Source organism: Columba livia, chromosome 3 (genome assembly GCF_036013475.1).
Source record: "Columba livia isolate bColLiv1 breed racing homer chromosome 3, bColLiv1.pat.W.v2, whole genome shotgun sequence".
Taxonomy (NCBI): domain Eukaryota; kingdom Metazoa; phylum Chordata; class Aves; order Columbiformes; family Columbidae; genus Columba; species Columba livia.
Window position 1 is genome coordinate 55,904,662 of NC_088604.1, and position 16,857 is coordinate 55,921,518.

Consider the following 16,857-nt stretch of genomic DNA (forward strand, 5'->3'; position numbering starts at 1 on the left):
TCAGTAGAGCATAAGGAATACACTGGTTTCAGAGACAAACCAGCTACCTGAGTATTAACGATAGGTTCCTGTAGGACAGCCATATGTTCAAAGATAAATAGAAACTTCTCTTTCCTTTCTGGCAGGGCCTGGGAGATGAAGTAGGGAAGATCCTGGGAAGGCTCAAAAGACTCCATTTGTCTCTGTGGCTCTTCTTTTCCGAGGTTTATGCAGTGTTTGGAGACGTACAATTTACACACTACACAGGTTGTACCTACTCCAGGTCTGGCCAGTGACAGTCAGAGATTATGATGACTCTGACGACATTTGATGACCATGATGTGTTTGGGTGAAATGACTTTTGGTCTAAATAAATCTCCTCACTGCATACTCCCAGCAGGGTCTTTGGGAGAGCAAGGGAGTGAGGAGATAAGCTGTATTTTGTGGTATAGCCCTGTCCGCTGCATGTGAGATATTTTGGTAGGGTTTTTCCTGAGGAAAAGCAGTGGTATTCTTGCATCCCTGGTGCAAAGAAGCTCAGCAGGATATATTGAGGCGTTGGTGCAGTACCTTTAAGCGCTTGGATAAACCTCATTGATTTTGACTACTTGTGTATTTAGGCAGAGGCTAGATTTTTGTGCTGGATTTGTGCTATAATGAGCACTAAATGACTTGAATTTCTTCCCTTCCTCATTTTTTAAAGCTGTCAATATCTTATTTTTAGAAAGAGCACAAAGGAAGCAATGGTGAGTGGAAAGAGGAAACTGCCCCCAGTGCTAAAACCTTATTCTGAGTTGTGGACATAATGATGAGATGTATTACCTCTCCTAGCTCTGTAGATTAATGATTGATTTACCAGGAAATATGATGTTATTACAAATGTGGGGCCTAATTTGGATTTTGTTGTTTGGGAGTTGCCTGGGTGGGGAAGGAAAGTGGGATCCAGCCATGACTTTTGCTCCTCTTCTCAGCCTTGGGAAGGTACAAGTTCAAATAACATTTGTCTCATTCCATTTGTGCGGTCTGCTTGTCATTGCCGTTTTCTAAAGCAGACCAAATATTGGTAGCACAGGGGAGCCCAGACTGCACACTTACTCTGCCCTGTCAGGCAGTAGCTACATTTTAGAAGGAAACCGCAGTACAAAAGTGGGATCTCAGGTTCCATGCAGTGTATGCAAAGCAGTTTCATTTAAAATGTCAGGTTTACCTTGGCAGAGCCCCTCTTTAGTAAGGATTAAGGCTGCAAAAACCACTGAATCATACTCTGTGTTTCCATCTGTGTGCCAGGTCACAAACATAAATTGTAATGTTGGCCCTCATCCGTCATCACATAGCGCTCTGGCATACTTTTTCATTCCCCGAATATGAGTGGAATGAGAAGGTTACTTGGAAAGTCATCCGTCTGAGAAGCTGTCCTGTTACAATTAGCAGGCAATCTTGAATTTCATCTCTGGAAGATTATGAAGTGAAGAGAGGTGGGAATAGGATGTGCATGGTAGGTTACCAGATCCTTTGGTAAGCCAATCTGACCATGACCCAGAAGGCTGAAGCAAAAAAAGTTGGGGGAACCAGACAATGCTATTTTTTAAACAAAAATGTGTAAAGATGACCTCAAACAGCCAAATTTGGATTTAGAAATGAGTTTAAATTTCAAGCAATTCTAAACTTCAGGGATATTTAGAGGTGGGAGTTTGGTTTGGCTTGCATCTGGTACCAAGGAATCGCTTTTCTTTCTAAAGGCTGCTCAGAGGCCAGAGTGAATGAAAGGCAGTTCTTAGGTGGGAACAGTAGAATAAGGGAAAATATCAGAAAACTGGATGGGAGTTGTAGCTGTAGGTCAATCAAAAGTTAATAATGGTGACCTTGCAAGTTATCTGAAGCTACCTTCTTCCTCTGCATCTCTTCACATCTGTACCACAAGTCAAGGACTGCTGTCCTTATCTGTGCTTCCATCAAAACACCTGCAAGTTGTGACCAATGTGATTTGGACTTACTTTTTAGACACCTGCAACAGCCAACCTAAACCACCCTGGTGCTGTAGTTAGGCAAGAAGGACCTTTTTCATGCCTCTTCTGTTTCTTTCAAATATGTAGAAGACATTATCCTTTCAACAGCTTTCAGACAGACTGTAAAAGAAACTTTCTGCCTCAAACTTTTCTCCTTTTTTTTTTTTTTCCTTTGCTTGGTCAGGAAATGTGTTACCATTTTTTTCACCAGCTGTAGTGTGGGATATTAGATGCTCAGAGAGGAAAAATAAATGCTTAAGGCTTCCTTCCTCCGGCACTTCATTAATGCCAAGAAGGAGGCTGGGTAGTGTTGCCTTAATTAGCAGACTTTTGTTAAAAGAAGTGGTTGAAACTACCTGATTGCAGTTTTACCCACCAAAATAAATTAAAAAATTACATCCTAGAACAGAACATTGCCTCTAGCAAGAGCAATGCTTATAATATATTTGGCTGTATGTGTTGTACTTCACAATTTTATTCCTGACTCCTGCTGAGGACTGACTTAGGCCTTGAAACATGAGGATTGTGTTTTCCTGTGCTAACTAATTTAACTACTTTGCAACTTGGCATCACTGTTTTTTGCCCTCTCTCTCAAACTATGTATTGTGTAGTCTTTTGTTAGATAGGTTTATTAGATACTTTTTGTCAGACTATAAATTAAGATACCTTTTACAGTGTTCGAGATTTTCCATTGCTTTTTCAGTTCTACCTGAACTCCTTTCCTTTTGTGTTTTCTATCAGACTTCGCTCATATGCTGAAAATCACAGTGTTTGTGCACTGACAGCGTAGTGGTCTGTGTAAATGTTTGGATTCATCCTGGATAATACCCACAGAATTTCGCAGCTGTCCAGTGATGTGTAGAAGAGTATGATTTGGCTGCATGAGCAGGAATTTCTTTGCCATTGCCATGGTGGATATTGTCAACACACATACAAAGGCAGGCATTACTTCATGTGTTGAGTGTATATGTCTCTGCAAGGCATTCTGTTCCAGGAGAAAATTTTATCCTGAACCCTGGCAGTGCATGCTTGGGTTGCTTCCTGAAGTATGAAGCTTTCTATTTCTTCTCTGTTTCTATCTTACCATCATTATTGCTGGTTTTGCAATTTATGTAATTTTGGTTTGAGTTCCCGTGAGCTTCCCCAGCGTTGTTCCAGTTTGTTCTGCAAGCACATATTAGGCAGCAAATTACAAAAGAAGTGTTTCTAAATGGGGAGCTTTTTGAACAAAAGAAGAAAACTGTAATTATTCCAATGAGGATTTGAGCAAGCCATCAGAATTAACAGTGCTGCTTCTCCAAATGTGCCACTGTTTTGATTAGCTTATGTGCTTATACAATCCCCGCCGTGGCAGTGACCGTAACTGAATGCCTGTAACCGCAGGCAGAAAGCTATTAGAGCTCATCCACAAAAAAGAAGCTATTTCAGTTTTCTTCTCATCAAAAGCCTACAATACCCAACTGATGCCAGCTAAGTATTTGTTTCTGTGGGACTGTTATCTCTTTCTACTATTCAAAATACTTTTTATTATTTTTTTTTCAGAACAGCTTAAACTTGATCTATTAATAATGTTTGTGTAAAGTGCATTCTTCAACACATTCTTTGGGCAGTGCCAAATAACAGCCTTGAAGCAGAAAAAACAACCCTGGTTTCACTGACCACTTGAGGGAGGTGGTGTGTTGTCTGGAGGGTGGAACTGAAACCAGTGTTGTTATTAGCTTGCAATAGAAATCTCCAAGTTTCAAGTCTTTTGTAGGCAAAAGGGAATACTGGACTTGAGCAGTGACTGCTTTTCCTCATGAAGCCTTTCCCCAGTAAATCTACCACAATTCATTTGTGACTAGCCAGTTTCTGCTTTCTGAAAGGCAGACAGTTTACATAATAAAGAAAACTTAAGTTGGACCAAGTGAATGTCTTCTTTCTCATCAGAAACAAATTAGAAAAAGCAAAATCTAAGGAAGGGGTTTAAAAGCTGACAGAACAAAATGTGAGATTTCAATAGCTGTGCAACATATTTTTCAGAATAAGGATGTTTACTGACTGGTCTGAACTCAAGTGAAATTATGAATGTAAAAGTTATTCATCCTCCTCAATGAATTATGTGCAATACTGGGAGGTTCAACCTTTAATGCCTTCCTCTGTCTTCCCTTCTGTCCCATGAGTCTTTGGCCCAGAGCTTCTGCAGAATGGCCAAGGTAAAGACACCAAAAGTGTGATGTGATGTTTTCCCTTCTGAAGGACTTGGAGGTGAGCCTAGAGTTGGGGAGAAATTAGGAACTGAAACATTTCAGAGCTGTTGCCAGATCCGAGGTTCAGGCCCACCTCCTCAAATGAACATGAAAAGAAAACTACGCAAAATGAGCAGCCCCATGCCCGGCGTGGGGCACTGTGCACAGCAGAGCTGCAGAGGAAGGAGGAACCGCAGAAGCGCCTCTCATCCAGCATGTCGGCACCAACAGCAACTGGCTTCATGTTCTCTGAAGACATTATTGCAAAGTCTAGAGGAACAATCATCCTCATCCTAGGAAACAGAGCTAGAGTGGATTGAGAAGTGGAGACACCAAAACTGATTCAAGCAGAACATCAGGTTTTATTTTCTGAGTAGAACAGAAGCTGCTGCTTGTCTTTTCTCCTGTTTCTAAGTCCTAGCTTAGTGTTTGGCCTTTGCTGAGCAGGATGACATGGTTGATTTATACTCAGCCAGCAGTGCTTTATAACCCTGGGATCCTCTCCCGTTCTTGTCCACCTAAGCAGTTGTTCCCCATCCTGCATCTGAGAAGCTGATTTCTCCTGGCTAAGTGTAGTACTTTGTGTTTTTCCTTGTTGAATACTCTCCTGTTTTTTTCATGTAACTTCAGTTTTAACAATCGTTTCGAGCTCTTTGGCACGACTGAAGCTCCACCCTTCCTATTGTCTGCAAATTTAGTAAGGCCTTTCTGTTTCCCATCACCTAGACTGTTCATGAAAACATGCTCACTGAAGGAGATTTCCCCCAAACCCTGGTTAACAGAGATTCGCTTAAATCTAAACCACATAAGACTGTTCTCCTAACGCTTTATATCTCCCTTCTGTAACTCAGAATATTCTGTATTTTGGAAGCATTTTAGTTAGCTGAACTTTCTGAAACATAAACTCTTCAAGGAACAGAGTACTGCAAAAGTGGGTAAAGACTTTTTAAAATCAGTCCCTCTAACTGTGCATCCTGTTTTCTAATAAGGTGAACTGTCCCTTATAGAACATCAGGCTTCCTACCTAAAATATTCTAGATTTAGGAGTCTGTGTTCAATAGCTTGTGCTCTGTGGAGACCTTATCTCTTTCTATTTATCTGCTACTGTAACTATGGCATTAAATACAGTTTGAACCCCAAACCAAAAAACAACTGTGTGAGTTTGCAGGTTACTGAGAAACTGAAGTTGCCTGGGAAGTAAGGGCTCCGAGTGACAATTTCGATACAAATAATGCTCAGATTCTCTATTAATAAGAACATGTTGACAAAGTGTCAGAAACAATATCCTGTAGCTAAATAGGTTACAGTAGTCTTTTCCTCACCAACACAATAGATTTTATTCTACACACTTACATCCTGTTGACTGCTAATTTTGACAAAGTCTCCGCTGTCCTACATTTAGCTGGCAATATTTTAAGAAACCACAAAACCTCCCATTTATTATTCTCTCACTTTTTTTTTTTCTGCAACCGGTCTACTTGGCTGATATTTTCTTTGATGACAACTCTTCTACCAGGGGCTTGCAGAAACCCTTTCTGCACAGTAACCAAATCAACTATGACTGTTTTTATTTGAGTTCCTAAAATGCACTTCTAAACCAACATAGAAATGCTTGTTATTCCCATATGAAGGAGATAGTAGTAAGTTAGATGACTGACAATGAAAACCAAAACCAAAACCAAAACATTTGAGGAGGTCCATAACAAAAAGAGGAGTTAACATGACTTTTAAAATATGCATAGTATATATTACTTTTTAATCTTGACCAAGACTTACTAAAATATACAGATAAAACACAGTTAAGTGGCTAGTAAATGATAACTGTACATGCAGTACATCCCAGTGCACTGTGTTCTTGGCAGGGTTTGATTCTGATTTGTCTAATACAACCTTTCTTACTTATTGCCTTTCTTCATTGTCATAGTATCTCCTTGTGATTACTACTTTAATTGCTGCTATCAGTAAAGGATTTCTTAGGATTTGGTTTATAAAGATGAAGACCAACAGTCTGAGCTCACTGTCTACTTCAGAAACATCTACCTTTTGGCATTCCTGGTATATCTAGTGCTCAAATAACATACTTTTTAAAGTAAGGAGATGGTTTTAATTTGCTGAAGCCCTTTAGCAGGTATTGATAGGGCTCTGATAGAAATGTTTAGAATCCATTTTTTTAGCTAAACTATCATTTATTACAAGAAAAAAAAAAAAAGACAAAAAAAGACCCAAGAGCAGAAGGCTGCACCCATGGAGGTTGAAGGGTTCAAGTAGTTTACATCTCAATTAAAAGTAAAACAAAACAAAACAACAACAACAACAAAACAAACAAACACACAAGCAAAAACATCTCAGTCAAAGAATTCTGTTGTAAATATGGTTGGGAGTGGCTTTGTGTCTTATTATCCCCTCTTCTGAATAGCTTGCTATTTTATACTTCACTGATGATGCTTTGATGCTTAAAGCAAAAATTATATTCACATCTACTCAAGCTGTCAGAGGGAAAACAGACAGAGCGAAAGACTACTACTGCACACTATCGTATGGCGAGATTTGTTACACCAAATGCAGAAACACAAGCTATTACAATGCACTGCAGTGCACACTCTTTTTCCAGGACAGATTGATGACATTTCCATATATAGTTAGGAATAAGACATTGCTTTTTAAAATAGAATTAGAACTTTCCCTTTTTAGGAGCAAGCACCACTTTGGCAATACAACCAGCCCCAAGTACATTAGTTCGTTTGCTCAAAACATTAACAGGGTACTTTGTTAACAAAATGTCCAGGTCATGGTGAGGTCAAAGCATGAACTGTAAGACTTTTTATAAGCTAAGTGTTTCCAAATAGCACTCCAAGTTGAAAGTGCTGAAATTCAAGCATTTCTCCTGTAAACAGGGTGTTGCTGAGCTGCGTATATGTTGTTTTTTCAATAACTCAGCATAGGGTGATGGGACTGCAATGGCACATGTCTACTGAGCAAAGACAGATGTCACCAGAAACATTGGGATGGTAAGAATGCTTCAAGGAAAAGACAATAAAGCATATTACGTTGCTACTTTCTCTCTGTCTTTCCAGCTTGGCAACTATTTGCCTGTTTTCCAAAATGAAAACTTTGTGCATCAATGTATTATCTCAGTTGCAGACATGAACAGGATAACTGATCTAGTTATCAAAATGATAAATTTCCCCCTTGTATTCATACTTCTGAAGCCAAGTCTAGATTTGCAAATGCCTGTGAACATTCATTCTCAGTGGATGGACTATTGGCAGGTAGGAGCTCACCAGCTGAACTGAAGGTACCAGGTAGCACTGGCTACCCCACCACATCCTTGCAAAGAGTGAGACATGATTTTGGATACTGTTTTAATGTAGACATTATTTTACTTTGCTACTACATTTTAGTGACACATTTTATACTATGGAGAAGGTAGATCATAATTAAAATGTACTTAGTATCTACAGAAGTACAAGATAGTTGTTAAATAATTAAATACACTCCTTACTGCTCATAAGAACATGAATTAAGAGCAACGGTGCAATTATTAATGTGAGATAATTTTGAAAAGATAAGACATGTAAAAGCATCTGAATTTTGAACAGAGAGGAACAGAAATGAACGCAGTTTCCTAAGCTCTGCAAGCCCTGCTACCATGTAATCCACGTGTCTCCAAAATTGTGCATCGATCTGTGCAAGTTTCGGCTACCCCAAAACATTCCAGGTTTTGTTTTGTTGTAAGAAAAGACTCAAAACATGGGGAATGCTTACCCAATGTTTTTATGCACATTTTCTACCACCTTGAAGGAAGCGTGACAACGATAACACTAAAAACCACATAACTGCTGCTTGTATCCACAAATGCAATATTATTAAATAAGTGTGTCTAATTTGCTTTGTATACAGGCTAAAAATAGAAGGAAAACTGTTATAATAAATGTCATGAAGCTGAGCTGCCTGTTTTGCCAGTCAGGCCATCAGTGGTTTCACAGTAGAAATTGCAACAGACTTCAGCATCATGGTCTTACTAGGCAAGATCACAGTTTTGTTGATTGCCCTGGCTTTTGTCATGGAAGCAATGAAGCTGAAGAGAGCATGACTTGACATATAATTTTTGCAAGATAATGTTTTGAAGAATATAATATGAAGTTGCAGTGCTGATGTCGTGAGACGATGTGGAGAATGCAAAATTGCCGGCAGGACCTCTTTGAGCACGACGGGCGGGCAGGCGAGAGTAATGAGTCTAATTCAATATGAATTTAACATCAGTACCCTTCAATGAACTCTTAACAACACTGAATATCAATGTCCCCAGACCACGTTTTTCCAACCCTTATATACTCTATACCGAAAGGCCATGCGGCAAGCACAGGCTACGATTGGTTACACTTGCAGTCACTCTTCCCCCCACCACGATGGTGATTAGCTGCAGGGCACTGTCCACATGCTTTTCATGCGCAGCGATGGCAGTGCCCCTCCTGCAGCCTGGGTCGAGGGCAGACCAGCTTCTGTTTACTTCCGTGCGGTCCTAGTGCACCTCAGTCACCCCAAGCCCTGGCCTGTTCACAGCATACGGCCCAAAAACTCTCCACAAATTCCTCTTTTTATTTTTTCTTCTTTTTTCCTTTTGGACAAGCCAGGCTTGATTAGCTGTGCGTTCTAATTCCTCTTTGACACGTGATAGAAGACAACTTATACATAGCATATCAATTACAACAACAATCAACAGAAACAATGTACTTCGCAATAAACTCTTAATCTACCCCCCTAGGCCAAGCCAATTTGTTAAACTTTCTAAACCAAAAAATCCTACGTCTTTCTTTTTTCTTTTTATAAAAATACAATAAGAGGTGTTCAAAGAATGAATCAGTATGATTTCCTGTGGCTCTGGCCCTATGGGAAGGCGATCATAGCAATTGTCAGGGTTGTCAAACCATGCGCTAATATTTTTCTTCTTAGTATACTTGAGGTATTCCATTGCCATTTAAATATTGCAATGGATTGATTAAACAAATTTCAAGAACTTTGGTTTAATGGTACTCCTACTTAACGTGTAACAAACAATGTGCTGGGTGTTGATAAACTTACTCAGAACGTAGTGGTGTTTAAAGGCCTACTTATATAACTATATTACACATACATGTCACAGCTAAATTAATGCAAAGGTTACACCTCACTCTGTGTCCTCTGAAGGTTCTGTTGCAGGGAGTTGATTCAGTTGAATTTGTTTCAACTCCGGCTTTACTGCTCAGCTTGGAACCTACAATAGACCTTGATCTGTAGAGAGACACATATACCCTCTACCATTAAAAATAACAGGTACTGGTCCCTTCCACATTCCAGTGGTGGGATCACGATATCTCACCATGAATTCCGGTAAAGTGTTCTTCCTTCCTAGTCTGATCTGATAATGATGAATGATCACAGGAGGCTCCTCATGGTCTCCAGTTAAACATAAATAATTCAAGGTAAACAACACCTTTGCTAAACACTGTTGGCAATCTAACTCTTCCTGCTTCTATTTGTTCAAATACCCTTTAATCATTTGATGTGCCCTCTCAATGATTCCTTGGCCCGTTGGGGAATGAGGTATACCTGTAACATGTTTCACTCCCCATTTCATTAGAAAGGTCTAACTTTCTGGCTAACATAGGCAGGGCCATTGTCTGTCTTAATCTTTTCTGGGACACCCATTACAGCAAAGCAAGCTGAGAGATGTTTACATACATGTTGTGCTTTTTCCCCTGGTAAAGCAGTAGCCCATATCATTTTTGAAAAAGTATCAATTGTGACATGCACATATTTAAGTCTTCCGAATTCTGGCACGTGTCACATCCATTTGCCATACTTCTAAGGCTTTTAAACCTCGAGGATTGACACCGATTCCTATACCTAACATCTGGCCTCCACACTGAGGACATGCCTGTACAATACTTCTTGCTTCATTTAAAGTTAAATCAAATTGTCTTTGCAGACCTCTGGCATTTTGATGAAAGCTCTCATGACTTTGTCTCGCTTGTTGGAATTTATCTGTTGGAGGCATGTGCTGTACTGAACTTACTAAACTATCTGCAATTTGATTTCCTTCACCTAGACCAAGATTCCATTGATGACTACGAATGTGAATCACACAGCAGGGTTCTTTTCTTTGATTTAAAATAGCTCTCAACTGTACAAACAATTTTCCTAATCGAGGATTATTCGATTGTCTTAGCAGAGCATTTTCCATTCTGGGTATTACACCTGCTACATACAAAGAATCTGTGACAACATTTAAAGCAGATTTCAGCCAGTTATTTAAGGCCCATATTACTGCCATGAGCTCTAATGTCTGCAATGAATCCTCTTTTGAACCTTCAATTAAATGCTGTTTCCACTGACTATTCTCTTGCCAGACACATGCTGCCTGGTGTCTTCATTTTCCCGCATCTGTATATACTGTAAGTCCTTCAACAGGTTTTGCTTTTACTTTGCTTCTCTCTAACCTCTGATTTGTTCTAAGGAATTGCCATAGCTTCCCTTTTGGTTGTCGTGAATGTACCTTGCCTATAAATCCTAATAATGCATTCTGAATAGGCACCGAATTTCTCAGCCAGCATTCTAAATCGGCTCCATTTATCGGAATACTGACGTCATCTGGTTCTTGACCACTAATTTCTATTATTCAAGATCTTCCTTTTCGAATCAATTCTCCAACTGCTTCTGGTCTTGTTTGAATGCTGAATTTTGGTTGGACACTAAGAAAAAGCCATACTAATAATCGTAAATAATTTTCTGTTTACAATCTGACAGTGGCACAAAAGGAAGAATCTGTAGCAAGATCTATGGGGAATTCCCCATCTTTGTTTTGCCACTGGCAGATGATTGCACATGGATGTTCTAGATTGCTAATAAGAAGGGAAATCAGAAAGTATTCGGCTAGACCAATTTGTCTGTACCTTTTGTATAATATCGGAAAGACATTTGAGGTGCATGGACTCTAAGCTTATTTTCTTAGCTGGATCACCTCTTTTTAGAAGTGAAGTAAGAGGTGCTATATCATTGTTAGTAATGCCTATGCAATTTCTAATCCATTGTATGTCCCCTAACAATTTTTGGACATCATTTAATGTCTGTAAATCAGTATGTAATTCGATTTTTTGTGGACGAATCTGTGCATCACAAATGGACCAACCAAGGGATTTCCAAGGTGCGGACCTTTGAACTTTCTCTGGAGCTATGACCAACCCCTTTTCTTTGAGTTTGATCATAATTTCGACTATGGAACTTTCTGTGAACTCAGCTTGTTGACAGAACAGAATATCATCCATATAACGATAAATAATAGTTTGTTTCCATGATGCACGAATAGGTTGAAGTGCCCATGCAACATACATTTGGCACAGTATAGGAGAATTTTTCATACCTTGCGGTAGCACTACCCACTCATACCTTTTAGCTGGTTCCGCTTTGTTTACAGAAGGCAGTGTAAAAGCAAAACGCTGTGTATCTTGTTCATGTAAAGGAATGGTAAAGAAACAATCCTTTAAATCTACAATTAGAATATGCCAATTTTCTGGTAACATTACAGGTTATGATAATCCAGGCTGTAACGCACCCATGGCTTGCATTTGATCATTTACCTTTCACAAGTCATGTAATAATAGGACAAGGGGCAATAATAATAGGACAAGGGGTAATGGGATCAAGCTGGAACACAAGAGGTTCCACTTAAATTTGAGAAAAAACTTCTTCTCAGTGAGGGTGACAGAGCACTGGAACAGGCTGCCCAGGGAGGTTGTGGAGTCTCCTTCTCTGGAGACATTCAAAACCCGCCTGGACATGTTCCTGTGCGACCTCACCTAGGCGTTCCTGCTCCAGCAGGGGGATTGGACTAGATGATCTTTTGAGGTCCCTTCCAAACCCTAACATACTGTGATACTGTGATAATTGCCACTTTCCACTCTTTTCTGGTATTACAAAAATCGGGGTATTCCATGGACTAGTAGAAGGCTTGATATGGCCTGCAACTAATTCCTCTTGTACTAATTCATGTGCCTTTTACAGTCGCTCTTGCGTTAATGGCCACTGGTCAACCCAGACTGGGCTATCTGTTAACCAGGTTAGTGGAGGGCTGGGTGACTGCTTTCCAGTGACCACTAAGGAAAAGGTGAAGTAGTTAACACGGCACCAAGTTGCCCCAAGACGTCACATCCAATAAGTGCCTCAAGGCTGCTTGGCAATTCCATTACATACACCCTAAGGGCTACACATTGACCTTCAGGGAAACTAATGGAAATGGGATCAACACTTGTATTTGGAGTAGTTTGACCCCCTACTCCAGCTACAGTGGAAGAGATTGATTTTTGAAGTTTCCATTTTCGTGGCTATTTGAATTGACTAATGATGGAGACATCAGCTCCAGTATCAAGCATTGCATTTACATCTACAACAACAGTAGAATCAGATCGAAATAGTTGTACACGTAACATGGGATGCTGAGTCATTGATGAGGTGAAGCAAACTGCAGGACCTGTAGATCCAAATCCTTTATCATGCCTTTCTACTAAGGATGCTGGAGGAACTCCTGGAAGCATTGGTAGGCAGTTTTCCAATGCTACTACCTGAGCTATTTTACTCCCAGAAGGAATAAAAATTGGTGGATGCAGAGTGTAGGCCAGGATTTGAACAGTTCCTGTGAAATCTGCATCAATTATCCCTGGTATTACTATAAGACCCTTGATACTAGCAGAAGAACAGCCAATCAATAGGCCTCCAATGAGACTATCTTGTCGAAATAAAGGTCCTTTAGCATTTGTTGGTATTCTATGAACTGCAGTATTGGTCAATGTTATACCTACTGCTGTCTCCACATCAACTCCGAGGCTTTCTGCGGTGCTTGGCTTGTTGAGGTGAAAGAAACCTGGTTCATGGTTGGTCGCTGATTGTAATACAGGTTCGGAGATGTTCTTTGTGTCCTCGCGCGCACTCCGTTCGCGCTCACTTGACCGTTTCCCGATCTCCGGCAAGTCTTTGTAGCATGATTGTTAGACTGGCATTTGTCACACCAAACTGCTGCAGTACAATTCGTTCGGACGTGTTCTTTACTTCCACAGCGATGACAAGAATTGTATGATGGTTTATATAATTTATTTGTAGATCGCTGAACTGCTGCTACAATTCGCAAGTCAAGTTGTTCAAGCTTGCTGGTAATCTCTTGCAGTAACTGCTCTACTACTTGGGGTAAGCCCAATGATGTAGAAGGAGGCTCACAAGAAACTTCCACAGGTGTTTGTGGAGGCACGTTGTGGGGCGACCCCGGCCCGGCTGACGCAATGGTCTTAGAGGGGGGCATGTCTGGCTTGGGGCAGGGCACAGGTGGGGCTGTAGGTAGAGGGCGGTACTCAGGGCCTCCCGCATCTGGACAGTCCCCTAGTCACATTTCCGGTTTCTTGTCACATTGCCCCAGAGACTCAGGCGGCAAAACTCCCGGTTCTTTGTTTACGGACGGCGAAGTTTCCAACTCCCGCTGCAGATCGGATTGTGAGAGTATTGGCTGAGCCGGGAAGCCCCGGCCACCCCGAACGGCAGGCAGACCCCACAGAGTAGCCCACAGGCCCCTCTTTTCTTTTGGCTGACAAGTTTTATCAGTCCAGGTTTGTTCTGGGACAAGCGCCCTCGAGGCTCTCAGGACAGCGCTTTGTTTGGACTTCATTACTTCTAATGATTCTAACACGTTTTTCCACAATTCTCTCAGAGCTTTAATTTCTTTCTCTTCTTCCCCTCTGATCGTCTTATCCCACATTGTGTCCCACTCCGTTGGGGAAAACGAAAGTGGAGTTTCTCCAGAGTGTCCCCACTTCTGAGCTAAAAAAATCAATGTGACTAGGTTTTCCTGTGACGATTTAATACCTCTCTTAGAGAGTATACTCGTCAACAATGCCGCGGCTGTTTCAATATCCATTATCAGCGCGGTCTTAAAGTAGAAGGCGAGTGGCCAGCTTGTCTGGTGCTTGTCTTTTGATACCGGACAAAGCACACTCTCCTACAACCCGGCTTGGCTCCGTCTTTAGGAATGCTGTTTACCGCAGTAATTGTGCTCTGTAGTTCCTGCTTTGCCAACCATCCTCTGCTACCATTTGTCGTGAGACGATGTGGAGAATGCAAAATCGCCGGCAGGACATCTTTGAGCACGACGGGCGGGCTGGCGAGAGTAATGAGTCTAATTCAATATGAATTTAACATTAGTACCCTTCAATGAACTCTTAACAACACTGAATATCAATGTCCCCAGAGCACATTTTCCCAGCCCTTATATACTCTATACCGAAAGGCCATGTGGCAAGCACAGGCTACGATTGGTTACACTTGCAGTCACTCTTCCCCCCCCCGCCAATGGTGATTAGCTGCAGGGCACTGTCCACATGCTTTTCATGCGCAGCGATGGCAGTGCCCCTCCTGCAGCCTGGGTCGAGGGCAGACCAGCTTCTGTTTACTTCCCTGCGGTTCTTGTGCACCACAGCCACCCCAAGCCCTGGCTTGTTCACAGCATACGGCCCAAAAACTCTCCACATGCTGAGAGTGTTGGGGTTTTTTTTAATTATGTGGTTTTTATTACGTACACTTTATGATACAATCTAAAGTCCTGCAGTTAGTGTTTACTCTGCATTTAGCCCTTTATAAGAATGTAATGTGTTCTAGTGACTCAAAAGCAACAACACCGCAAAAATGAGTTGGAAACAAATATTTTATGTAGCTTGTTTCTGATCTCCTGAATTAAAAGTGATGTTCAGACTAGTATACAGAATAAAAAGTACATTAAATAAAGATAGTGTCAGATATTAATATAAATTTCAATTTATTTCTCATGCAAAAATTTTCACAGTGGTTCAAACAACCAAAAATGAGATCTAGCTTCAATAAAAGTATAATTTCATCCTGCTCCTCATTCTTAAGTACAAAACCATGTCTTTCATCATGGACCTAATGTAATTAAAAGAAAAAAAAAAGACATTTGTGCTTTATTGGCATACTAATTAAAAAAAAATAAGCCCAGACAAAAGGGGGAATCTAAGGAATCACTGAACGAGCCACACACAATGAAAGTGCCATCATGGATGAGAGGCTGTTCATTGGGGTCTCAATTTTCAAATTTCGTCTCTGACTTCTATTACTTCAATACTTTATTTTGAGAAACTGGAAAAGGCAAAAGGGAAGAACTGCATTGAGAACATATACCTAACTATAGCAGGGGTGTAGACCTGCAGCTGTGAACTGGCACAGCTCCTCTCACAAGAGCTTTAGCTTTTGCCGTACATACATATATCAGCACTGATACAGCCAAGTTACCTGTGGATGTGTTAGCTGGATTTGTATGTCATGGTGAACCCATCATGCAAATCCTGAGGAGAACCCCTGGATTGGGAAAAGCTATGGTAGATGGATGCAGGTGTCTCCCCTACCACTTAGCACAGTGTGGGAAGTGCAGGTGATTCTCAATCAGTGGTAATATGGTGAATAAGACGGATAAAATTATATGGATACGACGGACCACTCTTTACACAGTGTGAATGCTTATGTTGTTTTAGGGCCTCACGGATTCATTTCTGCTTGTCCAGTTCTAAGTGAAAAAAGTTGTATTACAGGTAGCAGTGGCCGAATAGCTACTTCACATCATGCCAAATAGACAGAGATTGTATAACCTGTGCTTACAAGTTGTGTCCTGCCAATCTGAATTCAATATTATTGTAAGAATAAGTGAAGAGAAATAATGAAGCAAGATAATCTTAGCAATGACTTCTGATAAAAGATGTGTGAACTGGATACACAATATACTGGAGTAGTCAAGCCAAAATACATTTCTATTGCAATTCAAAGAGTAAGTTAAATCCTGTGTTATAATCAAGAATACATGCCCTCAAATTAATGGATTATAACAAAATTTCCAAGGTACAGTCAGGTCTGAAATAATGAATTATACATTGTTTTGAGTCTTGTTATTGCAGTTGCTTCAAAGCAGCTCAGGAAGAGGCAGCTGGAATCTTTTCTCTCTCACCTATCAGCCACAGAACACACATTTGTCCTGTTTATGTATCTTCACCACATAATTTTCAGAGTAACTTTTGTAGGAAAATACATTTTCACTGGAAATGAGAGACTTGTAAAAACTGTGGCTTTTCCTGAGGACTGATACATTGACTGAGACTAAAAATGGCATCAAATGACTTTAGCAAATGATATTTGATACTCGGCTTCCCAAGAGCTGCAAAGACTTGAGATGGAGAAACCAAAGTGCACAGAACAGGGCAGACTTGCATAAAGTCAGGAACTAAGACCATGACAAGCTGAGGAACAGAAATCCTGCCTTCTTGGATGCTGTGGCCCTTCTTCCACACTCTCAGCAGCTGAGATAAATAAATAAATAAGTAAATAAATAAGTAAATAAATCAAATTATCTCTTCCTTAGTTCTCTAATGGGAGTCATCACCGAACAGACCCAATGCTCTGCAGGCCCATGCTGGCTCTGTGCCAGCATGTGCAAAGGCAGCATATTTTCTCTTCAAAACCTTTTGCTGCAAGGCACAGGTCGTGGCTGTCAGCATCTCTGCCTACGGCATATCAAATACGAGTTTCCAGCGCATAAGGACTTCATTATTCACCACAGGCTTTGG

At 40.7% G+C, this 16,857-nt stretch overlaps 1 long non-coding RNA gene across 2 annotated transcripts in view; it reads right to left on the bottom strand.

Annotated features, from left to right (window-relative positions):
* Nucleotides 1-16,857, bottom strand: part of LOC110362599 (uncharacterized) — a 65,948-nt gene that overhangs the window by 12,243 nt on the left and 36,848 nt on the right. Inside the window, exon 4 of one of the 2 annotated variants that reach the window (XR_010471355.1) lies at nt 6,337-14,390. The exons of the other annotated variant lie outside the window; for it this stretch is intronic. This is a non-coding gene — a long non-coding RNA (uncharacterized LOC110362599). Of the gene's footprint in view, nt 1-6,336; nt 14,391-16,857 lie in introns of those variants that run through there. 2 annotated transcript variants of the gene reach the window in all.